The sequence below is a fragment of the Macadamia integrifolia genome, chromosome 6, assembly GCF_013358625.1.
Source record: "Macadamia integrifolia cultivar HAES 741 chromosome 6, SCU_Mint_v3, whole genome shotgun sequence".
NCBI lineage: Eukaryota > Viridiplantae > Streptophyta > Magnoliopsida > Proteales > Proteaceae > Macadamia > Macadamia integrifolia.
The window spans coordinates 7,907,075-7,918,918 of NC_056562.1; the positions used below are offsets into that span (position 1 = coordinate 7,907,075).

At 37.8% G+C, this 11,844-nt stretch overlaps 1 long non-coding RNA gene across 2 annotated transcripts; it reads left to right on the forward strand.

Moving 5' to 3' along the window:
* The first annotated feature begins 587 nt into the window (after positions 1–587).
* Positions 588–11,614, forward strand: LOC122080867. Of its 2 annotated transcripts, XR_006140935.1 has the most exons (5): positions 588–931; positions 1,033–1,161; positions 4,309–4,460; positions 6,392–6,463; positions 11,377–11,614. It is a non-coding gene; the product is annotated as an uncharacterized LOC122080867 (long non-coding RNA). The 2 variants fall into 2 exon arrangements; XR_006140934.1 differs by having other exon boundaries at positions 591–1,161.
* The last annotated feature ends 230 nt before the right edge of the window (positions 11,615–11,844 follow it).

Consider the following 11,844-nt stretch of genomic DNA (forward strand, 5'->3'; position numbering starts at 1 on the left):
GCTTTTTTAGCACCCCTATTAATGATTCTTATTTTCATGGAAGGGAGGGGGGTAGGAAGGTAATTTTGGGAGGCTTTGTCTCTAAGCGTAGGAAACACACGACCCAAAAAGTATTCTTTTTCCTATATCTTATATATGATAAAGGCCGATGATTTATTGATGACTCCCATTCTAGCGGTTAGATCCCAAAAATCGACAAGATCTATAGATTAATGGTTCCAAATCATTCCTTTTTTATTTATTAATTTTTTTGATAAAATCTAAACCATCCCCGAGCTATAGAATTTTGCTTTATTTTTTTATAACAGGTCTATAGGGAAATTGTACGTTGCTACAAATGTGAAGTCCAAAATGGTCATTCCCTCTCTTTTGTCCCCAGCTAAATATGAAACACTTTTTCAGCGGGAAGTGAAAATATTGCGGGAAGGCTATTTTTCAGCTCCCAGTTCTCTCTCTCTCTCTCTCTCTCTCTCTCTCTCTCTCTGTATAGATATATATATTCCCTCAACTCTCTTCACGACCTCTCTCTCTCTCTCTATATATATATTCCCTCAACTCTCTTCACTACCGACCCTGTACCCTTGGTCTCAAGAGTGTTACAGGAATTAGGTAGTTGGGCACAGTACAATCTCTTTGAAGGATCTCATCTTTTCAGCTTGTGTGCCCAACTACTTGATTCCTAAAATACTCTCAGACCATATGAGATTGTCCTAGCGATGACACTGTCTGTTGTTGGAATCTTATTGCGGAGATGAAGGTTTCAATTATTTGGTGGAGATCCCTGAGATGAATTTTAGTTAAGTAGCTGTCCACTGTCAACAATGATAAGGTGGAGTATGTTGGATTTCAACACGGATTGGGACTGTTCCTCGAGATGAGAGATGAGGGTTTAGCGTTTCCTTGTGATCTGGAGATCTTCTTCCCCTATAAGGTTTCGTTATTCTTCTCTGCTAAGGCTCTTCTTTGCGATGGATGCTAACCTCGCGTGAGGGGTAAAAGGCAATCTTTTTTGTGTTTCATCTGTTTGTGCAGCGACGTTTCTTGCTTCTACATCCGGATCAGGCAAGGTTGCTTTGACCATTTCGATCTCTGGTCCTGGGGTTAGCTTTGTCTGTTCATCGGTGAAGCTCCAGTAGGCGTTGATCCTCACTTCCTTTGTTGGTGCGCATTGGTTTTCTTTTCTTGTTGCTTTCTGTTGTTTGATCTTCGTTTTGATTTGTATTTCTGGTTATCTCGGGGATGGAGTTTGGGTTTCCCTTAGGGTTTGGGTGTGATCTTCTTGCGTCCTCACCATTGCTAGGATTTCTTTTAGTTTCTTCGGCTAGGTTGATTTAGGATTATTTTAGTCTTGTGTTCTGATCTTTTGTTTCTTGCAGTGCTTCGACCGATTCAGGATCTTCTCCTGGAAGAAGTTGTGTTTATGTTTCTTATTGTTTCTTATGATCTAGATTTTGTTCCTGTGCAGGTCAAAATGGCTGGGGATCAAGGGGAATTTTGTGTTCCAAGACTCTTCTGGTCAATCCCAGTTATATAGGGGTTGGGTGGCTACCCTAAACCAACTATCCCAGTAATCATGAGTCTACTTTTCTGGGTTGGGTAGCCTTTGTGCTACAGTTCTACCAGACTGTTTTTAATCGATTTATCTAGAACTCATCAGTTGGTTAGCATCTTGTTGAGTCCAGCACAATTGGAATCCCTAATGGGGGCATCCTTAACTTGTATGTTGATCAATTCATTCTGGGAAAAAGGTTAGCTCCAACTGCCTCTTAAGGAAGTTATTACGGAAATTTACGGCGCCACTCCCTGGAGAATGTCAATATTATAGGAACATCCCTTCTCTTTCATCAAATTAGACTTAGACCCTTTACTTTTAGGCACTTTTAAGTGAAGAGGTAAAATGACCGTTATACCCTATTCATTAAAACTCATTTTGACTCAATCCCTCTTCACCCCTACCTATACTCACCTTCACCTGAGATGATAATGGGATTCTCTGATTAACCTCCGAATTCTTTCCGCCGGAGAATTTGAAGACCCCAATACCAATCGGTTGGGTATATAAAGTGGTGTCTCTGTACCTTGAAGGTGTGTGGACTGGATGATGAGAGGGGAAGCGGTTCCCTTGCTGCGTCGAATCAACACTGGGCACAAATGACGCAATCGAAACAAATTCCGCTGCCTTCCAATAGACTTACGAAGCAGAGCTGAGTTTAGAAACTTACTCGAATTTTGGTGGAGGGGAAGGATCAGAAGATTGCCATCAGAATGATCAGGGCTTCTTGTTTCTGAAGCCTGAAATAACTTCCTTATGTGAACCTTCAAGCCCTGAACATCGACCGACGCCCAGGAGATTCATCGACGCGTGGTCGACCCCAGCAAGAAATAGCACCAGAAATGAAGGGAATAAGTTTTCAATTTGTTCAGACGGGAAGCTGCCACCGTCTGCCCTTACATTGTTCCGACGAATTATTCTCCATCCCTTTTTTCTTTTGGTGCTTTGATCATTTTATTCGTTGTATTTACTGGTTTGTGATTGCTAGGTCAATATTTGAGGGAATTGGAACTTGGAAGGGATTTTGATATTGGGTTCAATGCGTTTCTAATTTTCAATCGGTGGACACTTGACCCAATTAGAGTTTTTGTTGCAAGGTTTTACTTAAGAATTTTAGGGAAAAGGGTTTTCATTGATTTGGGTGTTACTGGATTTCATCATTTTGGTGGCAATTGATGGAGGTTCCTCCCCCTCCCCCTTTTCTCTTCAAGGTTGTTGTCTGAAAATTGAAGCTCCTTTGATTCACAGACGCAACGGCAGCAAGGATGATGAGGAGGATGAGAGGTATTGCAGGGGAAATATAGTGGAGCGCTCCCTCTCTAAGTCTTGGCAAGAGCTGCGGAGGGATGCCAATGGAGATGCTAGAGGGGCCTTCAACAAGGTCTTCCGCAGCAATAGCAGTGTCAGCTCCAGGAGTTCCTTTAGCACCGGTGGTGATGGCAGAGGCGGCTTACTTGGTAGGCTCATCCGCAGTCTAGAGGATGAGCCACTGCCGATGGGGTGGCCTCTGGTCCATTCCATGGTGGATTGAAGGAAGCTTGGAATTGGAATTGGAATTGGAGGAAACAGAGGAACGAAGAAATAAAGTGGGTTTGGGTATTTTAGGTACTTCATATTTAGTAAGGACATTTTGGTATTTAAAATAAAATATAGTAGCGGACATCAGCATATATGGTATATTCTTTAACGGTGACTGACGGTAGGGGGTCTAAGTATAATTTGGTGAAACAAAGGGGGTGTCCTTATAATAGTGACATTTTCAGGGGGTGGCGCTATAAATTACCCAAATTATTATTGTTAGTAATCTGCTTACCCTGCTTCCTTTTTGGTATTTGCCATTTTAATGCTGAATCCTCAGATTGATGTCTCTATTAGAAGCACTGACTGAGATCCAATACTAACATGATCTTTAGCACTCAATGGGGAGCAGTCATTGCCCAATGGTTATCCGTTGGTCTAAGGGAGAGGGAGAGACTTCTTCTTACACATGCCTACCTTTGATACCCTTCTGGGGTTCCTCAATTGATTGACAGAATTCTGTTTACCATCCACCCTCCCCTTCTTTTGATGTGTGAAAGACACTTAAGTTCTTTGCTAGAAAGTGAAAAATATAAAATATGACATTCAATCGGGCTAGTCTTGTTTTGAAATGTTTTTTGAACTCTAAAAGACTTACTCAATTTATGACTGAAGAGTGAAGACATGCTCCATGATTCGTAAAGCTTTGATGAGGAACATCCATATAGAAGCATGCATCCAAACAAGGATTTTGTTGATGCTCTCTAATGCTTTATGCAATCTACTCCACATCCATTGGAGCAGACATTTGGCAAGGGAATATGCATTTGGTTATTTGTTATTGACGGACCTGTTTAAGAATAGAGTTGCATGGTTGCCTTGCAGTTTTCTTCTTAATTCTTTGGAGGCTTTAGTATACGATCTAGTTTTTTGCATTATTGTGATTTTGCAGTTAACCCATTGTTTTCCCTTTCCTACTCTTATAATTCAAATGATTCCTTTGAGGCTATATTCTCCTAGAGCTAGAAGTTCTCTATGAATGTGTATAGCCATACTTCTGATTATATATACCATTTTGATGGTGAAAGAGCACAATTTTTCACTGCACTTCAACTTTATACCTGTTTTAAATTTAATGGTTTGCTTTTGCTTGCTCCAAGGAGTATGCTTGAAGGTTCTATATATTATACCTAATAGAGACAATTGCTACTCAATTTTTTGTTGCTGCTGCTTTTCAGGCAATAGAATAAGCTCAAATGCTGGTCCAATTGGTATACCAGCTTTATCCTTGCCTGGAAGTAGATCTTGTAATCCAAAATCTTTTCAGGTTTACAGTTTATTTGGTGGAAAGAAGGATAATAATGAGAAGGGTGATGATGGCCAATCAAAGGTAAATTTTGCTACACTTCTGCTCCAATTGATAGATGCATTTAGTTCGTAGCTGCATTCATCTTCTAATGTTACTATGGCATTTCAAACATTTTCATGTAACTTAAATCAGTACTTGCAACAACAAACTCAACATTGTCTCAACTTAATGGGGTTGGCTATATGGATCTGTGCAAAAGCAAAATAGGAGAAATGAGAGTAATTATACTCACATGCATAAGTAATTAGTTACGGTTTGGTCTTTTAAGTTTCTTGTCATTTTCCTTGTATGCTTTCTGCCATAACTGTTATGGTATCTTGGCGATCCTAGGTTGGAGGAAAAAAAATCAAGGTGATACTAACAAGGTGTCAAGGTATCGCCTTAGTCACCTAAGGCGCCTTCCAGCAAAGGGTGCCTGGATGCCTAGCTGATGCCTTTACAACGATGCTTTCCACTTCATAATTTTTTTTTTGAATCCAATTTTGCCTATACTGCGGTATTTTGCATGAGTAAGTTTTCCAACCACAAATAGTCTTTGAGATAATTTTTTTGGGCATCACAATATTCATTTTGATGACTAGTCCCACACAGGAGGAAGCAGAAAAGCAGAAAAAAATAAAAGAGAAAAAAATAAAAAATATTATATTTAGATATATTTGATGCCGTATTTGTGAACGATGTTTCAATTTTACAACAGTAAGAGTCAAAGAGTCTAAAATCAACAGGTGGAGAACCTATCCAGTAAAGGCTCAATCATGAAAACTGTAGGGTTGGGGTGTTGAAAGTGTAAAGTAGAGGATTAGGATTTAGTAGGCATATGAGTAGGACACTTGTGGGGAATTGAGATAAGCCAGCTGAATGATATAAGAATGGTTTAAAGAATTGAGTAAGCCAGCTGATTTATATAAGAGTGGTTTAAGTGTTGTTCTATGGTTGATCATTGGGTGCATTAAAGAGTTATATGTATGGGTGGAGGTTGGATGTAAATTAGGATTTGAATGGTGGTTACATGGATGGTATGACTGCATCAGTTAAACTGCAGAAATAAAGAGGAATAGATTAGGGAAAGGTATAGCCAATTTTGATGGTTGAATCAATTTTTATTGGGCGAAATAGTGGATATCTCGATTGGAGGAGAGTAATTATCTTGAAATATAGATGGAGACCTGGGAATCATTCCAAGAGTGCAATGGGAGCTAATGCCTAGCAGGTAAGCATGGGAACAAACATCACTTATTTGAGAGAAAATCAATTTCTAGGCTCTCATATAGTTTTCCACCTTTGGACCCTCACCCAGTTCTAATTTCTGTTGAAACTTTGATTATTTGATTCCTTATCAAATAAATCCAGGGCAACTGATAACAGTTCTTAAACAACAGTGGATAACCATAGTTGTATTAAATTTGATGAGATCCAAAATCCAATTGATGCAGTTTGATATCCAACTCTTGGATTTCACACTGCTCACAGGCCCCAAGGATTGGTGGAAAGCAGATCTGAACTAATATAGAATGTCGGACTGATAACCATGGTTCTTAGTTTTGGTGAAAACTGAAAATTTTGACTGAGACAACTTGGTTTTGACCTTGTCCGAGATGCAACCAATGGTCAAAAGACTTGAAACTGGTTTGAACCAGGTTTCGACCTTGTTTGACAGGTTTTGCAATTTTTGCAAGTTTTGAAAGTTTCGATCGATAGCTCTGGGGGTTTCTTAAGTTTCGACACTTCTAAGGGGGGTTTGCCAAAAATTCCAAGTTCTTGGCCAAATCACTTGATTTCTTCCTAGTTTTTGGTATTCTTCTATTCATTCAACCCTTCTATAGTTTGGATTTGCATGATTGGAGCATGAAGGTGATGGTTTTTTCTTAAATATAATTTTTGGAAGAATTAGTACATGGACATAGTGCTGGGTAGAAAATATCTAATGAGATACATATGTGTTGCATTCAAAGGAACGTCAATGACATCTTCAATGGTACGAAGCTCGTGGATTAGATCCACCAAGAAACTCCATGAATTGAGTGGTGAGTGTTGTATATTTGTATTTCCTTGTAACGTATGTTTTCATTGCTTTAATTGCATGTTTACTTTTGGGAGTGTCTGAATGGCACCTCTATAGGTGTATTTAGAACTTGACACATTCTCTTAATTGCCCCCTTGTCTTATTCCCAAAAGGTTTGTAAGATAGGGGTATAAAGGGGTTTTAAAAAATAAGTTGAAAGTGACATATCAATGTCATTGTTATGCAGGTACACATGTAAAATGACATTATTACCTTATTGGAAAAAATTGTCACACCAAAAGGGAAAAAAAGTGTGGTTATAAAAATTTGACATCTTAAGGGTTGTCAATAAGAAAATCCCTTTACATTTCTAGTAGTTAAATTATCTGTAGTCGGTGTTTATTAGAGTGCTAGTGTACAACAACATTCAACGTACACTGGCAAACTCGAGTCTAAACTAAAAGTACCATTCTGATTTTTTTTTGTTTGTTTGTTTGTAAAAATAATTCGTAGAACAGCTGTAAAATGCTTTAAAAGAAAAATCTAGGCCTCGAAACCTAGGTTTTGAATTTAGTTCAGCAAGTCCCAGATTTCGGTCAAAGCCTGGGAAGTTTCGGTTTTGGCCAGGGTCGGAACTGAAACCTTGATCCTTGCTGATAACAGATTTCATTTTCAGATCTGAAGTCAGAAAAGAAGTAATAATAGAATAGAACAGTAGAATTCCAGATCCAGGAAAACATAATAGAATATAAAAAGTCTATTTTTAGATCTAAATAATGTAGAACTAGAAATTGACAAGTCAACCTAGTCCCAAAATTGCAGGATACTATCAAAGAACAACCTCAATCAAAGTAGGACAATAGCACAAATAGATCAGACTAAAGAGAAATCAGATCTGGACAGTTGAAGCTATTGATTCCAATACTAAGATTTCTCTGATCAGATCAGTAGTACTGATAATAGGGACTGACAATACTTCAAATAGGTCCAAATCAACTTAATACCATGAACCACAGTCCAAGAGAATAATAGGAACTGAAACAGATCTACCGATTTCAGTTCTAGATAGCACAGGCCACTAAAAGACAAAAAAATAGAGATTTTGAATATCTCAACAACCAGGGATCAGAAGAGGCTCAAGTATGGATCATGTTCCTCCCTAGGAGAGTGGAACCTTTGATTAAAATTCCAGCCCAAACTGAATACTGGACTGGTCTGGACAGAACCAGAAAATAAGCTCACTGAATCTCTTTCTCTGGACAGTACTGAGAAAAGAAATTACTGAATACCTGTAACAGTGGATCAGCTCTGTAACACCTTGAGTTCTATGGAATAGAAGAGAGAAATAACTTGAAGGGAACCTCTTGAGCTTCACACCGCAAAGAGTCAATTGGATCAAACACCAATTCCATCAGTCTTGATCAAACACAAGACAACTCTTCATGGAGAAGACAATAGCAGCAGATATTAATTTTTTTTTATCAAAATCATTCTTGCTTTAGGAGTCTCCTCTTCTTTATTTATAATGTTGGAGGAGGGAATTATAAAATAGAAGATTCCTTAAAAGGAAACCTTAATTTACTCTCCTAGTACAATACTTACTAAAACCTGAAATTAGAAACTAGTTGAGAAAGGAAACTAACTACTAATGACTTGACTTAATTAATAACTTGACTCCTAAGAAAATAAATATAACTTAAATTAAATCCAACTAAAAAAGGAAACAAACTAGTAATCCCGTATGCAACCTTAAAGCCTCTCTTTTAGGCCCATAAAAGTTGCCTATTACACTCAAAACACATGGGATCAAAGGCCCAACATGTTTGAAACCCAACCCTAGGTTTATTCCTAATAAGACAAGCCTAGTTTGGTGAAGAATCTGTATCACTAAAACTTACTGATGTAGCAGAGAGCCAGAGATAACCAATCAATGGAGTCTGACTTGCTGGTTCTGTAGGAGACTGATAGGAGTAGAAACATAGAAGAAAGAAGAGAAAGAAGAAGAGAAAGAAGAGAAGAAACAGAAGAGATACTGGCTGTTCTGAACATTACCTTAGAAGAAAAAGAAAAGAGAGAAGAGAGGGGTAAGGGAAAGAACTCACAGCCTGCACATATTTTTACAAATAAATTCTATTCAGCTGTGTAATTTGATAGGATTAGATCCTTATTTAATAACACAAAAGTAGAAACCTAGTAAACTTCAGACACTTCAAAGTTCAAACAAATTCTAACAGAATTGAATGACCAATGAGTAACCTGATGGACTTAAAGACTAATATTGATTAGATTGGCATTAATGAGACTAATAAGTGGGCTCCACATATTAGAATACTAATTAAAAGACTAAATTCGTATACTCCCCATGGACCTAAAATTTGGGTCTTATAATTGGGCCTCTTACAGATAAAAACACAAAAACAAAAACCCATAAACTAAGTACTCTCAAAACAAGCCCTAATGTTGCACCGTAATTGCATTACCAACACGAAATAGAATTTATAGAACAAGATATAGGATATACGTTGAACTTTGGATCTGGAGATTTCTGTGTATTTCAATCTTTTAAAAAGGGCCATTACCCATTACTGGTTCTCCACTTATGTGGGTCTTAGGAGGGGTGAGTTTGAAGGTGGTCCTAACTTTGGCATTTTTTGTGCAAAGTGGCCGCTTTCAAGACTTGAACCCGGGCATTTACCCTGGCAGCCCGAACGTTTTACCATTGCTCCAAGCAATGGGCCCTATGTGTTTCAATCTTTTCTCTTACAGTAAATTGTTAACCACCCAAAAAAAAAAGCCCCTTGGATAAGGAGATCTAGAAAAACTTCACCAATCATTAGCGTGTTTCATTAGAGATAGAGAAAAACCAACAAAGTGGCAACTTTAACCTTTCTTCATTTCTCTGCATTTGTAGATCATAGGCGGATTTTCTAATTGGGAATTCTAATCATCTAAGGGTTTTGGGTTAAATCCCAAAAGTGTCAAGAATTGCAGGAAAATGGGAAACCAGATTTAGGTGCAAAATTGTTAATGCAGTTAAAATTGATCATATAGGCCAGGTTTTAAGGTTGATTGATCTACCGAATTCAGGAGAAAACTTGTTAATGCAGTTAAAACAGATCAGATAGGCCAGATATCTTGGCCAATTGATCTATTAAGTAGAATAACTCATCAAAGTTTTACAGAAATCCGATGGTTGGATATCTTCCCAATCATGCAGCCGAGAAGAAGCTTGAGAGGAGGTATCATGATCTCTAAGATTCAACAACAAATGGAACGGAGAACATAAATTTAACTGCTTCACCAACACCATAGAGAACATAAATTTACGCCCCTGTCCCGCTGTAACTTTGCTATCAATAATTCTTTCATCAGCATATGTAAGCATTTCTTTCTCTCAACCTTTACCAAAGTAATAATTGTTCTGCCTTTGCTGTGGTTTCGGTTTCTTATATGCATTACTAAAAAATAGCCTCTTTTATTTTTGGGTTATGAGCAATTAGACTAAAATATTATTATTCTGCCTCTGCTGTGTTTTTTTTCCCCATGACACCCCATTGGATTATTTTAACTCTATAAGCAATTATACTCTGCAAATCCATGGTGTAATCCACTGAGAAAAATACCATATCCTACCCTTCCATGTATGAAATGATGACAAGTAATTTGAAAGGTAGGGTGACACAAGTTTGAAAAGCTGCAAATTACCGGCCTTTTCACATCTTGTCTGCTTTGTGTTCTTTTTAGACTCGATGGATTCATCTTCCTGTGGGACTCATGCATGTACAACTGTACAACTTAATACACTTATTTGCTGCTTGATCGTGTGCTTAGTTCATATTTTGAGTGAGGATTTAATTATTCAATGGGGCTTAAAAATGGTTTGATACTATGGATTCTTCATCGTTCCCTTTGTTCACAATGGAGAGACTAATGGAATAACCCTAGATGACATAGATTCGGCTTAGGCCATTTGTTTAATTTTGATGTTAGGACTCATTCATGAGATTGTGTTAGTTTGGGTGCATGAAAATTCATCTGAATTTCTGGAATAATGAACTAATGTACAATGTAAATTAATTGTTTTCTAGTGCTTATGAAGATGGATGGTTATAATGATCTGAACTAAAGGTTGACATTATGTTATGATACTCGTACAGACATAAGAGTGTAGATCACAGAACATGGAGCTTGGGTATTAAGGTCTTTTCTATCCATGAAATTGCATTTTTGATTGATATTATTTGTGTCTTTAACTAATCTAAAGTATGAAGTAGTGAGAGGGAAAAGAAATATACATAACAACTATCCAGAAAACTATGGGCGGATCTTTTTGTTAGTGTAAGCAGAATAACGATTTCTGTCAGATTTCAGGCAATGTTTCAAAATCTGGTGAATATTTTTTGGAAACTCCACCAATTAAAGTTCTCAAATGTCTATCCATTTAACACCTGTGATGCAGTCCACAGTTCCCTCATCCTTCTAAGCTCTAATTTCATGCTTTTATTCTCAGCTGATTACCATTACCTCAGCACTATCGTGTATGTGCTCCAAGTTAGGCTCATACCTCTTGAAATTTGGTAACTGGATGGTCAGCTAGTTTAAGATCTGACATTCTTTTGTACGTATCTGGATGCATGCCAACGAAAAGCTCATTCCTGGTGATTAAAGTCACGTCGTTAATTTTGCCTAAATCTGTACTTTTCTTTGTATGAATTGATTTAAACTGTACCTGTTTCCTAGTTACTCTTCTTAAAGCTGTATTTGGGATCAAACAATTTTGATCCAAGGGTAACATGCATTATTTTGTTTATGCAAAAGCTTTCACTATTAGTTACCGATGCATACAAGGACGCACACCAGAAAAGTGTTCAGTTGAGGAACCATCTGCTCATGATGATCTCTCTACCTGACTAATATGGGCCTTGTTTATTTTAGTCTATGAAGGAGAGGATGAGTAACCTCACAGAGAGTTGAAGGATGTCTCCAGGCCTTAGTGAGGGATTGAAGTGACACTACTATTCCATGGTGCTGATGATATGCAAGCTTCAATTTTGTATAGTACTTGAGCAGAGGTGGTCATTTACAATGTTATACCATGCCAGCAGAATCTGATCAAATGTACTCATGGTTTATGAGATGGTAGAAGATTCAGATCTCTTTGTTACTAAAATAAGCAGGTTAATCTATTTGCTGAGCAGCCTATCAATAATACCCAACTTACGTGATTGACTTCAGCCAAACCCAAAATGTTAAAAGTTCTGAAGCAGATAAGCCAGATATGCACCATAAAATCCAGCTAATCATGGGAGGACCACCATAGGACTAAGATTTGCATCAGGTAAGCTTCAGGAAAGAAAGAAAGAATGACTGGTAATCATATTATGGCGAAAAGATTGGACATTT